This window comes from Parambassis ranga, chromosome 16, assembly GCF_900634625.1.
Source record: "Parambassis ranga chromosome 16, fParRan2.1, whole genome shotgun sequence".
Lineage (NCBI taxonomy): Eukaryota > Metazoa > Chordata > Actinopteri > Ambassidae > Parambassis > Parambassis ranga.
In genome coordinates this window covers 18,732,517-18,749,029 of record NC_041036.1, presented here as the reverse complement: position 1 = coordinate 18,749,029, position 16,513 = coordinate 18,732,517, and the positions used below count along the sequence as shown (strand labels likewise).

The 16,513-nt window shown below is 45.4% G+C and overlaps 1 pseudogene; it reads right to left on the bottom strand.

The window, feature by feature from the left end:
* Positions 1 to 574: 574 nt before the first annotated feature.
* LOC114448951 (kelch-like protein 10) lies at positions 575 to 3,517 on the bottom strand (annotated as a pseudogene).
* Positions 3,518 to 16,513: the final 12,996 nt, after the last annotated feature.

Below are 16,513 nucleotides of genomic sequence, written 5' to 3'. Positions count from 1 at the left end.
CCTCTCTAGCTGCCAAATGTTCCATATGTTCACCAGGCAGTTGTCAATGCTGTCTGTTAAGTAGGTAAAGTCTCTGAAAGCAGCCGCCTCCTGTGGTTCAACATAACACGGTGAAATCAGCAAGAGTAAATCAAAACTGTAAAGTACACTGTTATTTTAAAAAATGTCTACCATAGCTGCTTGATGTGAGCGACCATTAGGTAAAAAATAAACTGAGCCTGTCAAACTTTGAAAATTGTTTCATGATGTTCAATCAACTGATCCGCACATAAATAGTAGTGTTTTAATGGTACACTCCTTTTACCAAGGAGAATGTGATTCATTTAATAATTCAAAGGTAATTGACACTAAGTGAGAGAGAGCTCATGGTCCCAAACAGTACCATACTGTATGGTGGATGGGACAGGTTTAGTAATCCAGATGTGTACAGCATAACTGCGAGCCTAAAACATACATGCAGATTGCATAAGAGTGGAATAAACAGATGATACACATTTACAGCCAGGTACTGTGGCAGTATTGTTACACCACTTTATACATTTATTCATTCATATTTATACAAGATTTACAGAAATCATGAATCACGAGGGAGGGTGTAGTCGGCCATGTTGGGAAGACCAGAAAGCACACAGCAGCTCAGATCGCTGCGGCCGACATCTATGTCGCAGGCCTGAGACCACTAATTTGTCTCACTGTCATAGTACTCAACATTAGAGGTGGTGGTCACGCGATTTAAGCCCCCGACAACAAAGAGCCGGTCCTCAACTACTTCGATGCCAAAGTTGCAGCGGGGGGTCATCATGGAGGACACGTTGCGCCAGGTGTTGGTGTGAGGGTTGTAGACCTCAGCAGTCTGCAGATAGGATATTCCATTGAAGCCACCAACCTTTGGAGTCAAAGATGAGAAGAAGATGCATCACTTATCAATTCAATTGTCACATAAAAAACTAGCTGCTTTAAAGCGCTGATGAAACCTGGTCACACATTTCTTTCATGCACTTACTGCATAAACATGGTTGTCATATGCAACGACTCCTAGCCCACTGCGCCGGCTGCTCATGGGAGAGATCAGGGTCCACTGGTTGGTCCCTGGGTTGTAGCACTGCTGTTTTCAGTTGGTCATTTCCATCAAATCCACCACATATGTAGATCTGAATACAAAAGGTGGGGGGACAATAAGAAATTGTCATTTTTGTTGGCTCAAACTGGCAGCAGTGTTCTGTAAACAGATCTTTCTGTTCTCTGGTATGTTCCATTGTGTTCCACCCACCTTGCCGTTGAGTGCTGTGCAGCTGGCGCTGCTCCTCTGCTCATGCATGGGTGCAATTTCCAGCCACTGGTTGGTTTCTGGTTGGTAGAACTCAGCACTGCTGAGAAATGTGTGCCCATCATAGCCTCCCATGCTGTAGATGCACCCGTTCAGCACAGTCACGCTCACATAAGAGCGGTGATAGTGCATCGGTGCCACCTCTTGCCATGTCCGTGTGCTCAGGTCAAACCTGCACACACTATTGGTGGCCATCAACAACCGGGCAAAGCCACCAACACTGTAGACATACCCACCAAGGTAGGCTGCACCATGATAGGTGCAAGGAACCTCAGAAATGTTTATGTTCATCCAGTGATTTGCACGGACGTCAAATGCCTTGATTACATTAGTTGGAGCCATGACGCTTCTTAAGCCTCCAATGGCCAATAAGATGGCAGAAGGCAGACAAGGCCGACCGAGGATTCTGTCTTTGCATTCGATGACCTCAGAGACCATGGCCTGGCACATTAAGTTGTCCATCACCAGCTTATTGGACAGCACATGATTCTGTATGTACTCTGTAGGCATCATGCTCAGCCTGACCTACAACAATACAGAGAATAAAGAAGATATAACTTAACAGTCTACATAAAAAATCATGGTTTCTAATAAAGAACATGACAATGAATACAACAAGTATAAACAATAAAATTGTTATTAGCAACCGGAACAAACAAGGTCTTCATTCTCTTTGTTCTACATCATGGCAGTCAGTCAGGATCAGTGGTGGAAAGTAACGACCGGTAAGTATTTGTACTTCGTTCCTGTACTTAACTAATCTTTATGTATTTCTACTTACTAAAAATAATAGTGCATACTTTATACTTTTACTCCATGTTGCAGCTGTTACCTGTACTTTCTACTCCACTACATTTCTACAATGTTTGTAGTTACTTGTTACAATTGATGAACACAGTGCTGGACTGATGTGAGGTCAGACTCTGCATGGAGGTGGTGTCACGCTGCCCGCTGTGTTTCTATAATGAGCCTCAGTCATGATGCCAGTACTCTGGCTCAGTTAGCTAACTAGTTAGCTACTGTCTGCTAACACAGGTCCATCCATTGATGCTGATTAACATGAATCATAACATGAATCTCAGCAGGAATACTTACACAGTAAAAATGCTGAATGCCTGTTTTTTATTAGCAGCCTCTCTGTTCATGTGATGCCCACAGCCTGCCTCATGACACACAGACCTGTCCATAGCTGCTGATCCCTGATCCCTTTGTATTTAGTCTTTGTCCTTCCTGCACTCGGTGCTAGTTCGTTTCGTCATTCATGGAGTTAGTGTGTCTCGTCCTTGTGGGAATGTGTTTGTGCCTTGCCAGCCTTGACCACATGAACCTCTTGGTAACTATGCTCGCTATGTTTTAAACCTCGAACTCTAGAGTCTATGCTAAGCCATGCTGCGTGTGATCTTTTGTTTGCATTTTTGTATTTTTTGCCTTCCTGGCCTTGAATAAAGAACCCTTTGATTTTACACCACTCTGTGCCTCTGCAACTGTGTCCTCATCCACCACAACTTTCTATTTATCACTCATCAGAACAGATGATATTGCACCTTTTGGCCTATAAAAGGGTAAAGGATGGCTGTACTTGCCATCATCATGACATGGAGCACATCTAATAACTGATAAGCCTCTATTGGGCTGAGGTTGGCTTCAGTCACTGTCTTGAAATAGATTAACCTATAATATTAAATTATAATGTATAATATAAAGTACCTCAGACAAGAGAAGATCTGCATATCCTTCTCGTTCCTGAGGTTCATGTGTGATCAACCGAATGATGGCCTCAAACACAGCTGCCTCCTGTCTCACATTGAGGTTGTCTCGGCTGATGATGTCACTGACATTCTGGGCCGAGAGCTGCAGGAACTCTTCGCCGAAAACCACTTTCTCAAAGTGACTGAGGACATATTGGAAAGCCTTGAGGTGCAGTTCAGGAGCGTGGTAGGTTTTTGTGAACTGCCAGATGCCGATGCAGTTGTGTGGGCAAAGCGTCTTTTCAAAAAAGTTGCAGCATATTTGCACCAGCTTCACTATATTGAGGTAATCAGCTGCCATGAAAAGCCTCCGTGCATTGGACTCTGTCACGTTAACAGAGCCGGTGTATGCAAACTCAATGATGAGCTTCAGCATGTCTGAGGATAAGCCAGGAATACTGTAGACTTTCTTGTCAGGTTGAGACCAGAGCGTGAAGAGATTTCTGAAAGACACAGAAAAAGTTCCACAACATGATACACCACTTTGATGCATTTCAGTTTTTAAAACAGATACTAAAATTAGTCACTAAGTCACTGGTGGATTTATGGGTAACTTTATTCAACAGTCTAGTTAAAGGTCTAAATCTGATTGCTGTAACATTATCTAATTTACTTATGACTTCTAAACTATACATCAAGTTTAAGTTTAAGGTAAAATAAGTTTGAGCCTATAGAGGGAGAAATCACTATTAGATGCTTTAATGTCAACATGTCAAACATGTCCTATCATCCAAGTCCCACCTGGGGCCAGCAGATTAGCACACACTTGTTCACCGGTTGTTTTTGTCATGTTCAAACATTAAGGACTGCTGCTGCTTTCTTTATGAGGTCAGCCTGACAACATTTTCCCCAGCAGTTGACTAGTCATCACAACAATATCAGCAAACACACTGAAACACTGTAAGCTATAAAAACAAGATTGCAGTGAATAACCTCCAAACACTCACATTATAAAATACAATAAATCCTTTTTTTGACTCCCTATGTTAAGGTTACTAACACACACAACACGAGTTTTATGTGTTCAGGACCTCTGTGGGTGGATCTTGCAGGAGCTCACATGACTATCCAACATCCCTGTTGTTGGGTAATGGTCAGTTAACGACCAGAAACTGTGTCTGGGCCATGTGCAGGACTAGTTGACGGCCCATGGTTAGAGTAAGAGCTGATGCTTCACTAATTGAATAGTTGATGGCCCATTGTTAAGAGTTTGAATGGGAGTGAAGTCTGCTCGGAAGGGATGAAAGGACAGAGTTGTAAACAGGTGAGAGCTGATACCTCAGCCCTCCTCCTCTGTTTAGAGAGGGTTTTTCCAATTTCACATAGATGGCTTCTTTGACTCCTTTTTCATACCATCTGTTCTCCCTGTCTAGAATTTGGACATTATTATCCTCAAAGGAATGGCCACTCTCTTTGAGGTGGAGGTGAACTGCTGAGCCTTGACCTGAGGAGGTAGCTCTCCTGTGCTGTGCCATCCTTCTGTGTAGTGGTTGTTTGGTTTCACCAATATAGAGATCAGAGCATTCCTCGCTGCACTGAACTGCATAGTTTACATTGCTCTGTCTGTTTCTGGGAGTTTTATCAGGTGCTTCAATACACCCCTATAGCCTTCCATCCTCTTTCATTACATGGCTGTATTATTAGTAATCCATGGCTGAGCTGTTTTTTAATTTAATATTTCGGTGTGCCAAACAAAGTTGTTCTCCATTTACAGTTGTAGTCCACATTTTTCTAACATCAACTAACACTAAAGGGGGGGGGGTTGTTGAAAACGTGCCAGGGGTCACCAGGTCTTTCTAAAATTTTCAAATGCCATGAAAGGCCAAAACAAAAGCCGAGCAGTCCTGCTGTAGAAGCCCTGGCACAGCTGTTAACAGCGACGAGCTGTGTGTATCTCAGAGTGCAGTCGGCCAATTGCACAACAGGGTCAATCAGGCCACAAACGCGAATCTTGTAAATTACAATGATCTGTTCTATCTCAAAATTCCAACTAATTGAATACTGATAAAACGTTTTCTTTGACCAACCTGACTTGCACTATGTTTTTGGTCCCCCTCACCTACAAGTTAACAATTAACCAAGTTAACAAAGCAGTGACATAGTGTCATATGCTAATTTAATTTATTGTATTATTTTGACACTGACGTTTAACTGAGGTAAGATGAACAGATATGTACAAATACATAAACATATGCAGAAAAAATATGCATATTAGTGCAATGAAATTGAAACATTGTAGTATATCTGACACAGGAACATCAGAAGAAACACCTGTAAAACAAAACAGCTCCAATTTAACCAAACATTAGGAGTGGTAATGATAATTCAACATGAACTGATCATGCTTGAGGTAATTTATGAGACAAACATTTATTATGACTGGAAATGGCCTTTAAACTTCAGACAGATGTTTCTGTTCGAGGAAAGCGCTGATGTAAAAGTTAAAAAAAAGAAACCAATCGGCTCTGTGATTTTTTTCTGTGGTCTCCTTATCTCTGGGTATTCTCTGAACGAAAAGGTCTTCCTGTGCATAGACCACAAAGTCAAAGTCAAGTCCAGAAATCAGCATTTGGCCCTGGATCTGCCAAAAGTAAGGAGGAGATTTGCCTTAGTGTTTCTGTGCCATCGTGGATCTTAATGTATAGGCAATCTACATAACTTGTCACATTTGGGCATTTAACCTCTTCAACGCTGGCTGCCCCCATGGATCAAACACAACACACTTCCCTCTTGCACTTTTCCTAATAGAGAGTCAACCAGAGGTACATTATTTGATATTGCCATAGTTGTTATTAACGGAGCTGTATCACTTGGAAAATCATGGTAGACCTCATCTACGCAGAGAGTGGAAAGCTGTACAAGATGCTCCTACGAAAAACACAAACAGTTTGAATGAACCACAGATGAAAAAAGACAAAAGATTATGAATAGTACATAGTAGTAGTAATAGTAGAGGCCTTATTCTGTGAATAAAAATAAATCCAAATTGGACATTTTTTGATTGATTGACAGTAAAATGCATACAATATAAGATGAACAAACATTTAGCCTTTCATTTAGCAGATTATTGTTTTATTATCTTACTGACGTTATTACCTTATCCCCTTATGGGATGAACAGGGTAAATAGTTACCATGGTTCTTGGCTTGTGCCATTTCTGCTCAGTTTCTGTGCAGCTGTGTGTTGGAGGAACAGTCCTGATCTTCTGTTGACAGTAATGAGCAGTCTGGTACAAAAGGGCTGCCACATGGTTGCACATGGCATTGCATGCCATAGCATCACCTGCTGCAGGAACACTTGTATTTCTGCAGCTCCACAGGACAGCAGTCCTTCAGCACAAGCAGCAAATATATGTTAAAATATATACAGTTGAATGATTTTAAAACATGTTTTAGAAGTTTTTGAACTTCTTCAAAGAGTTTCTTTACTGACACTAATTAGTTTGTTTACAATGTATCCCACTATATAATATATTTAGTACATTTTACATGAGTCAATACATATGCTAACAAGCCTGCACTGAACTTGCATCTTTTATTTACATTTGATTTCACAGACAAGAACTTGTCACATGCACGAACAACCAGCGTGCACGGAACTTGCAGGATAACCCTAACCAAAAACGCAGCTCAATGTTACACCTTGTGGACGGGGCAACACCATGAAAATTGGTATCACCTTTAGCCGAGAAAATAAAAAGTCTCTTGGAGGTATCCTCTAAAACGCACAATAAGTCCGCCATTTTGCATTTTCCACTCCCCGCACTTTTACTAACTCCTCCTAGGGGATTTGTCCAATTAACCTGAAAATTGGTCTGGTTCCTCTTAAAGCATTAGGGACCAAAAATTATCAAAAACACAGCAATTCGTCCTACAGTCTGGCTGTGGCGCCACCACAAATTTCACCCTTCACCAACTTAAAGCAAATTGATGTTTTTGTGGCTGTATCTCTCACATACTTCATACTATGTGGGTGAAAAAATTAGGCATGCTGAACCTGTCATTCTGAACAGATTGATATAACCATATGCATATGTGGGCATGGCCACTTACTTACAGACACGAAAATCGGTACACCGATGTATCTCCTCTAGACGAGAACAAAAATCTCTTGGAGGTACCCTGTAATTTTTACAGGAAGTGGGCCATTTTGTCTTTCACGAAGAAAGACAAAATGGCACGAAGTTGACCCTTCGCCAACGCACCGGAAATTGATGTTTTTGTGACTGTATCCCTCATACTTCATCCTATGTGGATGAAACTTTACAGTCATGCTAAACATTTGACTCTGCACGGAGTGATATGCTGATATGCTACAGTCACTGCACCACCTACTGGCCAGAGGACCTTTCTTTTGTATGTATGTATTTCAGTGTACTCCTGCTGACCACTGCACGTGCCAGTAACGGGGGACAGAGGCCATGAGATGATACGGAGGGTGGCGGCTGCGAGTCTTGTGGACCACAAGGAGTGCCAGGGCCTGTCATCGCTGCTTGCAGTTTTAATTAGTCTTGTCACTTGTATTAATTGTATTTTTAATTTTTTTCATTTATTTAATTTTATTATTTATTAATATAAAAACTACTAACTACTACTTCTTCTACGTCTTTATTATTATTATTATTATTCTGTACGTTTTTTGGCTCAGCATATCTTCAGAATGCATGGGCCGATTCAAACCATTCAAACATCAAAAGATTCAGCTCATTCAGGACATTCCTGGTTGCAAATATGATAATATTAAAGATATTAAACATTTTCCATGTCTTCGGTTGGCTCAGCATATCTTCCGAATGCATGGGCCGATTCAAACCATTCAAACATCAAAAGATTCAGCTCATTCAGGACATGTGTAAAAACCGTCAATTATAATATTAAAGATATTAAACATTTTCCATGTCTTCTGCAAAATGCTACCCCTCCTACAAACTACAAGATGGATAAACCATTCGAAGCTTAAAATACTTCCAACATCTTGGTCTTCAAAACTTGCATACAGAATTTGAAAATTCAGCCCCGTCTTCAAATGGCCGGGGACTTTTGAGGTCTCCTCTTCTGTTACCATGGTGACAGACTGATGCTACTTTCAGCTCCGTTTTCAAATGGCGGCTCATAGGTTCAGGTTGCCATGGATGCATGGTTGCTCATGTATGCATGGTTGCCATGCATCCAAAATCTCCTCTGAGTAGACTGCTCAGGTTCAGGTTGTCATGGATGCATGACAGAGTTTGTTTTTTGGTAAAAACAAATTTGCTGTGGCAACCAAACTTGCATTTTCTTCAGGAAATGCAAGTTTATATTTGTTTTTAAAAGCTGCTATGATGTTATGGTGATGACGTTTTGGACGTTCCTGATGACACAGGATAGAATGTTGATTTCACCATAGAGACGTATCAACAAAGCTTCAGTCTCTTGGGACACAACTCATCAACCTGAGTACTCACCGTTGTTTCTACTTGTAAACAAGTTGCATTTTCCTGCAAGAGATGGATCCTCTCACCTCATCATCCTTCACTGCAGTAAGTAACAAGCTCTTCTCATCTCTAACCCTCCTAATGTCCAAACTTCTTTTAGAGAAATAAATATGAATAATACACATTAAATTGCTAAATTGATTATGCAGATTATTTGAATTCTATATTTTTCAGGTTGTCAGCCCCTTATGACATCATATGGGGATAAGCCCCGCCTCTGGCTGGTTCAAACACAGAGAACTAAAATCCTGAAAAATATTCTGTAGATATATGTGACCCTCATTATCTTTCCTTTTGTTGTTGCAACTAAATCATTGTGGATTTATCTTGTTGCTTTTGTCACACAGGAGAATACCTTTAATAGCTTGAAGAAGTCCAGATTTTGACTGTGGTTAAAAAGTTTAGAATGCAGAGTAATTTAGCTGCTTGTCGCAGGCAAAAACATGCAGTCACTTTGATCATTGCATTGTTCATCCCAGCATAGCGCTTTGTTGGAATTGATTTCCTTCCAGTATAATTGGTGACATGCCTGGTTTGGCTAAATAAGCCGTCAACACCAGAAAATACTCTTGCAAAAATAAAAGGCCATTGCTGATGTATGGCTTAAGAATATACTGAGCAGTAAGTACACATATTTTTGGGTACAGAGCTCTTAGGACAATTTGTAGTCATGTTAATAAGAATTACTCTATACAATGTCAGCTGTTTAATTAGCAAGTCTTTAGTGGGGATTTAAAGGTTATTGAGGTGTGTGTGTGTGTGTGTGTGTGTGTACAATGTTGACTTGCAGTAATGTTCTATACTTAGCTTGACCATGGTTCATGAGATCATAACATTTATTGCTACCGAAATTTGCAACACGTCATGTCACAGACTTTCTCTGTAATTGTAGTGCACTACCAAAAACAAAGGTTCACCTCTGATCATTCATGCTCACTGAAAGTCTGTAAAACCCCAATTCACTGTCAGAGGAGCTTAATGTATTTTGTTAACAGAAATGTAGGAGGTTAAAAGGTTATTTTTTTATTATTATACAGTGTGCGATGGTCCTCGAATCCTGTTCCTTATAACTTCATTTAAATGGTCTGTGTTTTTATAACCAATTTATAGACATTACGCATGCGCAGCTTGTGTTACGTGTGATTTTAATTTACCGTATGTCAAAGTCTAGCTATTAGATATATTTACAATATGTTTTCGTTTTCAGGATCCTTTTCCTGTTTTTAGATTTGAGCCCTCGTCCAGACAGCTGACCCTCAGACCCTCACCCGAAGCACAAGAGGTGGCGAAGCGCTACAGGCAGCAGCCTCCACCGGTGTCCAACGTGAAGCCGGCCGCTGCTGCTCGCGCAGAGGCGGTCAGCAGGGTGATTGGGAAGCGGGGCGACCCAAGCTCTGACCTGCAGGTACTGGCTGAAACGGAGCTCCAGTTTGGCCAGTACAGAGGGAAGACCTTCCGCTGGCTGCTCAGCCACGATGTGGGCTTTGCAGCCAGCGTGGTGGCTCAGCGCCAGGATGAGAGGGACAGTGACCCGAACTTACGTTCGCATCTGCTGGAACACAAGGACTGCCTCGCCACCTATGCCATGGCTTTCCCGGCGATGGCGGATGCCATTAATAACAGGCGTAGGGTGAGCGAGGGAAGCGCCAGGACCGTTGACGGCACCCTTGTAGGGTTTGGGGAGCATGCCCACCTCACCTACAAGGCCTTGTACAGATCCAGGAGCAGGGAATGCCAAGGGTAAGTGTTGCCCTGCGTGCTTGTCTGTGTGTGTGCACATGTGGAAGACGGATATGAGTAACTCATTTGTTATTGTGCAGCTATGTGAGTTGGTTGAGGAAGATGCAGCCGGTGACCGGGACCAGGCTGCACTCCCTGCACCAATACATAATGGCGAGAGATGCTGAGAGGAGGGAAAGGCCCCCCAAGTCTCAGCCAATCCACGTGCTCCCACGTCCAGGTATATATAAAAAAAGATTTATAAAAGATATTAAATAAAGATATTAAGAACCGAACCGGGGACCGAACTGAGGAAGAAAGTAATGACATTTCTATATATACTTTATTAACTACAGTTTCCTCAGACGCCCAGCCAGCAGCTTCCTCCAGCCAGCCTCCCTGCCCTGTTCCAGGCCCAGCTGTGGATCCAGCTGCCCAGCAGCAGTGGACTGGCAGAGAGGTATGCTTAGTGACTGCAGTGAGTTTTTATAGTTGTCGTGTCAGTTTTTAGCTTGTGCTTGGATGTTTTATTAATGAAATTATATCATTTTAGCTTCTACCTAGTGGGTGGAGGGCCACACTGCCCGAGGAGCAGCAGGACTGGGTCGGCCAGGCCCTTTTCCACCGGACGGCCAGGGGCAAGATCGAGCTGAGGACAATCGGCAAGATGTGGTGGTTCCCGCCTGGCCCCCGGCCGCTGTATGCAGAGCCACCTGCCAATGCCCACCCGTTCTTCCAGCGCCTGTTCTTCCTGTGGTTGCCCTACAGGATCTGGGCGTACCCTTTGCAGTGTGAGTGCAAAGGGAGGCTGACGGGCGCTGGGCTGTACAAGACCGTCCGGAGGGTCTTGCAGTTGGACGGGTGGTACTTCATGGCGACGGAGTACCTGGAGTGCCGCGTCTGCAACAAGAAGGTGCCGGGCTGGGCGCAGGCCGTCCTGGATCAGCTGGACGTCGCTCACCGGGAGGAGTTTCCAGCTGTGCTGTCCTACAAGTATGGCATTTCAAAATCAGAATATTTGTGTGTGCAGCATTAACTGTTGATGGTGCTTTAAAGTGTTTGCTGACTTACTCAGAGTGCATTTTGTCCATTTTTGCCTGACCGATGACACGGGAGTTGTGCTTCTTTCCCCCAGGATGGCATGTGACAAGGTGGTGCTGGGTCTGCTGAGGGACCGCAGCCTCGGCAACAGCCCCTCTCGGCTCCGCACCTACCTGCTAGAGCAGCACACCATGCGGTGGATGGATCGCTCCAGCCTGTACTTGTATGTGCTGGAGAAGCTGCAGGTGGACCCGCAGGTCTCGGTCCCAGAGATGTTCCCGGTGCCCAGCATTTACTGGCTGCTGAGAGTGTATGTGAGGGAGGCCTTGCTGAGGGCGCCAGAGAGCAAGGCCAGGATCACATCCGTCTTTGGGTCCATTCTAAAGATGAGTTCTACCAAAAAGGTGAGCAGCGTCGTCACTTTCCTGTCAGTGTTATCATTAGTGTAGTGTGGACACCTCGTGACACGTCTCTGTGCTGCGCAGCTCACCAAGAAGCTCGCTGGTGGTGCCGCTGGGACAGCTGCCTGCGTGACGAATGTGGGCAATGAGCACGGGCAGGTCCTCATGTCCGTGCTCACTTGCATAGAGGGCGACGGCCTCATCAACATGGCAGCTGGGCTCATGCGGCGGTACCGCGAAGCCGAGGAGGAGCCCCCGAAGGTGCTCTATGTGGCCAATGACTGCTGCAGCACAGCGGGGAGCTGCAAGACAGCGCAGATGTTCCACGAGTGGAGGGACCTCGTCATCCGCCTGGACATCTGGCACCTGATGCAGCGCCTCGCCAGGGGCGTAACCAAAGAGAGCCACCTGCTATACGGCCTCTTCATGGGCAGGCTGTCCTTCGCCATCTTTGAGTGGGACGCAGGCGACGTGGCGGCCCTCACCAGGGCTAAGCAGGTCGAGGCGGGGAGGACGTATGGCAGCGCCAAACCCACAGCCAAGGAGCTTGCCCGCCACTGCCGCCGGCGGACGAGGGGTGCGGCTGAGGTGGAGAGGCTGATCCAGGAGCTGCTGGACAGCTTCTGGGACGCTGTGGACTCGCTCGGCGTCCCCCTGCTGGATCGTGAGCGGATGGAGGACATCTGGACCACGCAGCGCCGCCACAGCAGCGTCGTCACTTTCCTGTCAGTGTTATCATTAGTGTAGTGTGGACACCTCGTGACACGTCTCTGTGCTGCGCAGCTCACCAAGAAGCTCGCTGGTGGTGCCGCTGGGACAGCTGCCTGCGTGACGAATGTGGGCAATGAGCACGGGCAGGTCCTCATGTCCGTGCTCACTTGCATAGAGGGCGACGGGCGAAGGTGCTCTATGTGGCCAATGACTGCTGCAGCACAGCGGGGAGCTGCAAGACAGCGCAGATGTTCCACGAGTGGAGGGACCTCGTCATCCGCCTGGACATCTGGCACCTGATGCAGCGCCTCGCCAGGGGCGTAACCAAAGAGAGCCACCTGCTATACGGCCTCTTCATGGGCAGGCTGTCCTTCGCCATCTTTGAGTGGGACGCAGGCGACGTGGCGGCCCTCACCAGGGCTAAGCAGGTCGAGGCGGGGAGGACGTATGGCAGCGCCAAACCCACAGCCAAGGAGCTTGCCCGCCACTGCCGCCGGCGGACGAGGGGTGCGGCTGAGGTGGAGAGGCTGATCCAGGAGCTGCTGGACAGCTTCTGGGACGCTGTGGACTCGCTCGGCGTCCCCCTGCTGGATCGTGAGCGGATGGAGGACATCTGGACCACGCAGCGCCGCCACATCAGCTGCATCCAGGACCCACCAGGTGTGCAGCTGTACACCAAGACGGGGGAGATCACCAGAGGCGGCGTGCGTCTCCCTGTCTTTCGGTGCAGCAGGGGCTCTACATCACTGGAGTCATTCCACCTGCACCTCGCCCGCTTCATTCCAGGTAAGCCTCTTTCCAGTCTCCATCAGTGGCATTAGTGACCTAGCGTTCTGACTGACAGTGTTTCTCTCCTCTGTTTGCCAGGGACCTCTGCGAGTGATATACACTTCCAGGTGTACCTGCTGGAGGGGCTGATGCGGTGGAATGAAGACCGCGCCAGGGCTGCCACCGCAGGAGGACGAGAGATGGCACTGCGCTGCTACAGTGCAGAGAGGCTGCAGCGCTTTGAGCGGCTGGCCCAGAAGTACATGGGAACGGTGCCGGTCATGGCTTACAGTCGGCTCAGACCATACACAGGTATGTAATCTGAGCCCTGATTGTGAGATGTGCTTTGCCTCTGAGTTCAGTATCATCAGTCAGATCACGTGTGTCTCCAAACGTGTGCAGGGGAGCTAATAGGTGTGGAGTACCTGTACTCCCAGACCGGGGCTGTCCTGCAGCAGGAGCTGGACCCTGATGCGCCCAATGCGACTGCTGAGGAAGAGGCCGCCAGGTGCTTCGAGGAGGTGGAGCATGAGGAGAACCTGGTGCCCGAAGAGGAGTTGGCCCTCTCTCACCACATTGAGCTCCTGCAGGGCCGTGCGGCTGCGTTTGAAGAGGACACCTCCGTGGACGTGTAGCGGGCAGAGGAGGGGACGAGTGCTGGGCAGCAGGCCGGGGAGAGTGTCTACAGATGCTTGTCTTTCATGGCTGCCAGTGGTCCAAGCGCTCCTGCTCCAGCTCGTGCACCACAGCTTTTCCCCTGTTCACTGTGACGGCTCCCCCTGCCTCCTCCACTGCCACTGCTGCCTCTCCAGCCTCTCTTCCACCTTCACATCGACCTCCTCCTCCTGGATATTTTCAGTGTGCAATCTTCTACTATAAACGTTGTATATAGTTTGATATCACTTGTTGTGTCATTTTTGGAAGTGCAAATATTACGCAGGCTGTTTTGTGTTTACACTTTTTAGTTTTTAGTTTGCAATGTCCTGCAATTTGATTTTAACACTTGTTTGCTCTTAACTGTTATGCACACATCTTTTTCTGATTTTGCAAATTTGATTTTTTTACTGTTTGACAGATTTCGGTACTATTTAGATTTAGATAATGCCGGTACTTTCAGCTTGATTTCGTATTTTACACTTTTATTTTTACTGTTTGACAGACTGTGTAGGACTATTTGTAGTATTCTTTATTTATTATATTGCTCATTCCAGTACTTTCAGCTTTCTTAGTTTGCACATTTCTTTTTACTGTTATTAAAACATTCTTTTCGAGCAGTTACTTCCTTCTTCTCAAATTCTTCCTTCTGTGTATTTGGGTTTGTCTGGCAGGAAGATCAAAGCCAAGCATGAGTACAAAAACCGAGAGACAACTGATCCGCTGCTCCACAGGGTCCCTAAACACCTCATTGTCTCAAGAAAACACAGTTGATAGAGGTGACGACACTAAACGACTGCACAGGAGATGGATTTAAAAAGGGCCCCCCTTTCACACCTTTAAGGCTCCGTGGGAGGGAGGGAGGGAGGGAGCAGTGGAGTTTTTAAGGTGCTTCAAAGGTGCTTGGGTGTGTGTGTCAGACATTTCAGGCTTCATTGATGGAATCACCAAGGAAAGCCGTGAAAAAGGAGTCATTTGGGACCCCCACCACAAGGTGAGTAGCTAAATACAGATGTCAAGGTTCAAATATTCGATTCACAAATGAATAATTAGTTAATTTGTAATTCTGTCACAGGATTTCTCCTTGTGACCCAGCCATCTCCTGATTGTGCAGGCTGTAAAGGGGTGGGCTCATGTGTAGAGGCAGGTGTGGATTCGTGTGTGCTCTGATTTCTTTGGTACACATTATCAGCAAAGTCCACCAGAGGCTCGGCTAGCGCGTAGCTAGCCTCCTCGTTTAGCACAATGTCCATACCTCCTGCTAACCCTCAATAAACAAAGCTATCAAATGACTGCTAGTGCTCTTATTTTGTTGTGTGGTGGTAAGTAAGAATATACATTCTCGAGTTTTCACCAAAACAAATACAATCATTAATTCCAGAAAACAAAATCCCCCCCAAAAAAGGATCCCCGTACGGGCCACCATCTGTAACAATTTGATAAGGTTATTATCATTAGCTACTACCAAGGGGTCGTGCTATTGCAATGTTTTAAGGAAAAAACACAAAACCACCAAACACAAGAACACTTTTCAAATATGTATTAACATATGTCCATACACCACACCAATGCAACCCCACCAAAACCCCACACTCAGTCAGTGTTCATTGTCTTTTGCACAGATGCAGTCCGTTTCTGCTCTGTTTATATAAAGAAATCAAAAATGGGTATCCACCAACTTCAAACGAGAATTCCAAACAATAGTGATCTCCAGCGTCTTTGGGAGAGTAAAAAATGAGAAAACAAAAATAAGTTCGATCTCATCCACATCGGGGATTTGAACCCCGGCCTCCCACGTGGCAGTCCAGGAAGTTATGAACTGAGCTATCCAGCCGACCCGTTCTGAGGTCCAAAATCGCTCGTCCGAGCGATTTTGAATGGATAAACTCCCAGGTTACGGCAGGATTAATCCGATGGATAATCGGTCCAGTCCGTAGATACGTGGAGCTTCCCCTCAGGTAGGCCGCAGCCGTTCTCTTGCTGGCGCCTCCAATAATCACTGCTCGATCACTATTTTCTCCTCCTGTCACTTCCGCCTCTCCTCTCTCCTCTCTCCCCTCTTTCTGGCCTCCCCGCGCCCGCTTTCCCATGAGTCTTTTAAACCCATGGAGGGCGTGACTAGGCGGCACCTTATCCTTAAAAAAACTCAATTAAACAGACCCAGGTGTCTTTTACACATACAATGGACAATCTACATAGCATAACTTACAAACACTAATGTCACCTCGACTATGCATTTGCTGGTATGCTTGACACATTTACAGTGTCACAGATTGTCTAGTTGTTAGTATTTCTATATTAAAGGTGTTTTATATTTTGCTTTAAATAAAAAATAAGCTATTAAAGTTTCTCTCTTCAGTGTATTCAATGAAACCTTTCTGTTTAACAAGGCCTATAGCTTGTGTGATCCATAGTGTGATAGGACCAATAGGCATGGCTTCAGATATTTTGTAGGTATGGCTTCAGTTATCATAGGACCGACTATCTGGCTCTAGTGTAATTGACTTAATGCTGTATAAGCTGCATTATAAATAAATGCAACACTCAGTATTAATTTTCAGTATTATAACAACAACCTGGGATGTTTGTCATGTAATGTATGATGTTTGCTGCATGTCTGTCCTGTCTATGTCTTCTTCTTGTTTACCCGGCCGGCCATCAGCAGCAGGGT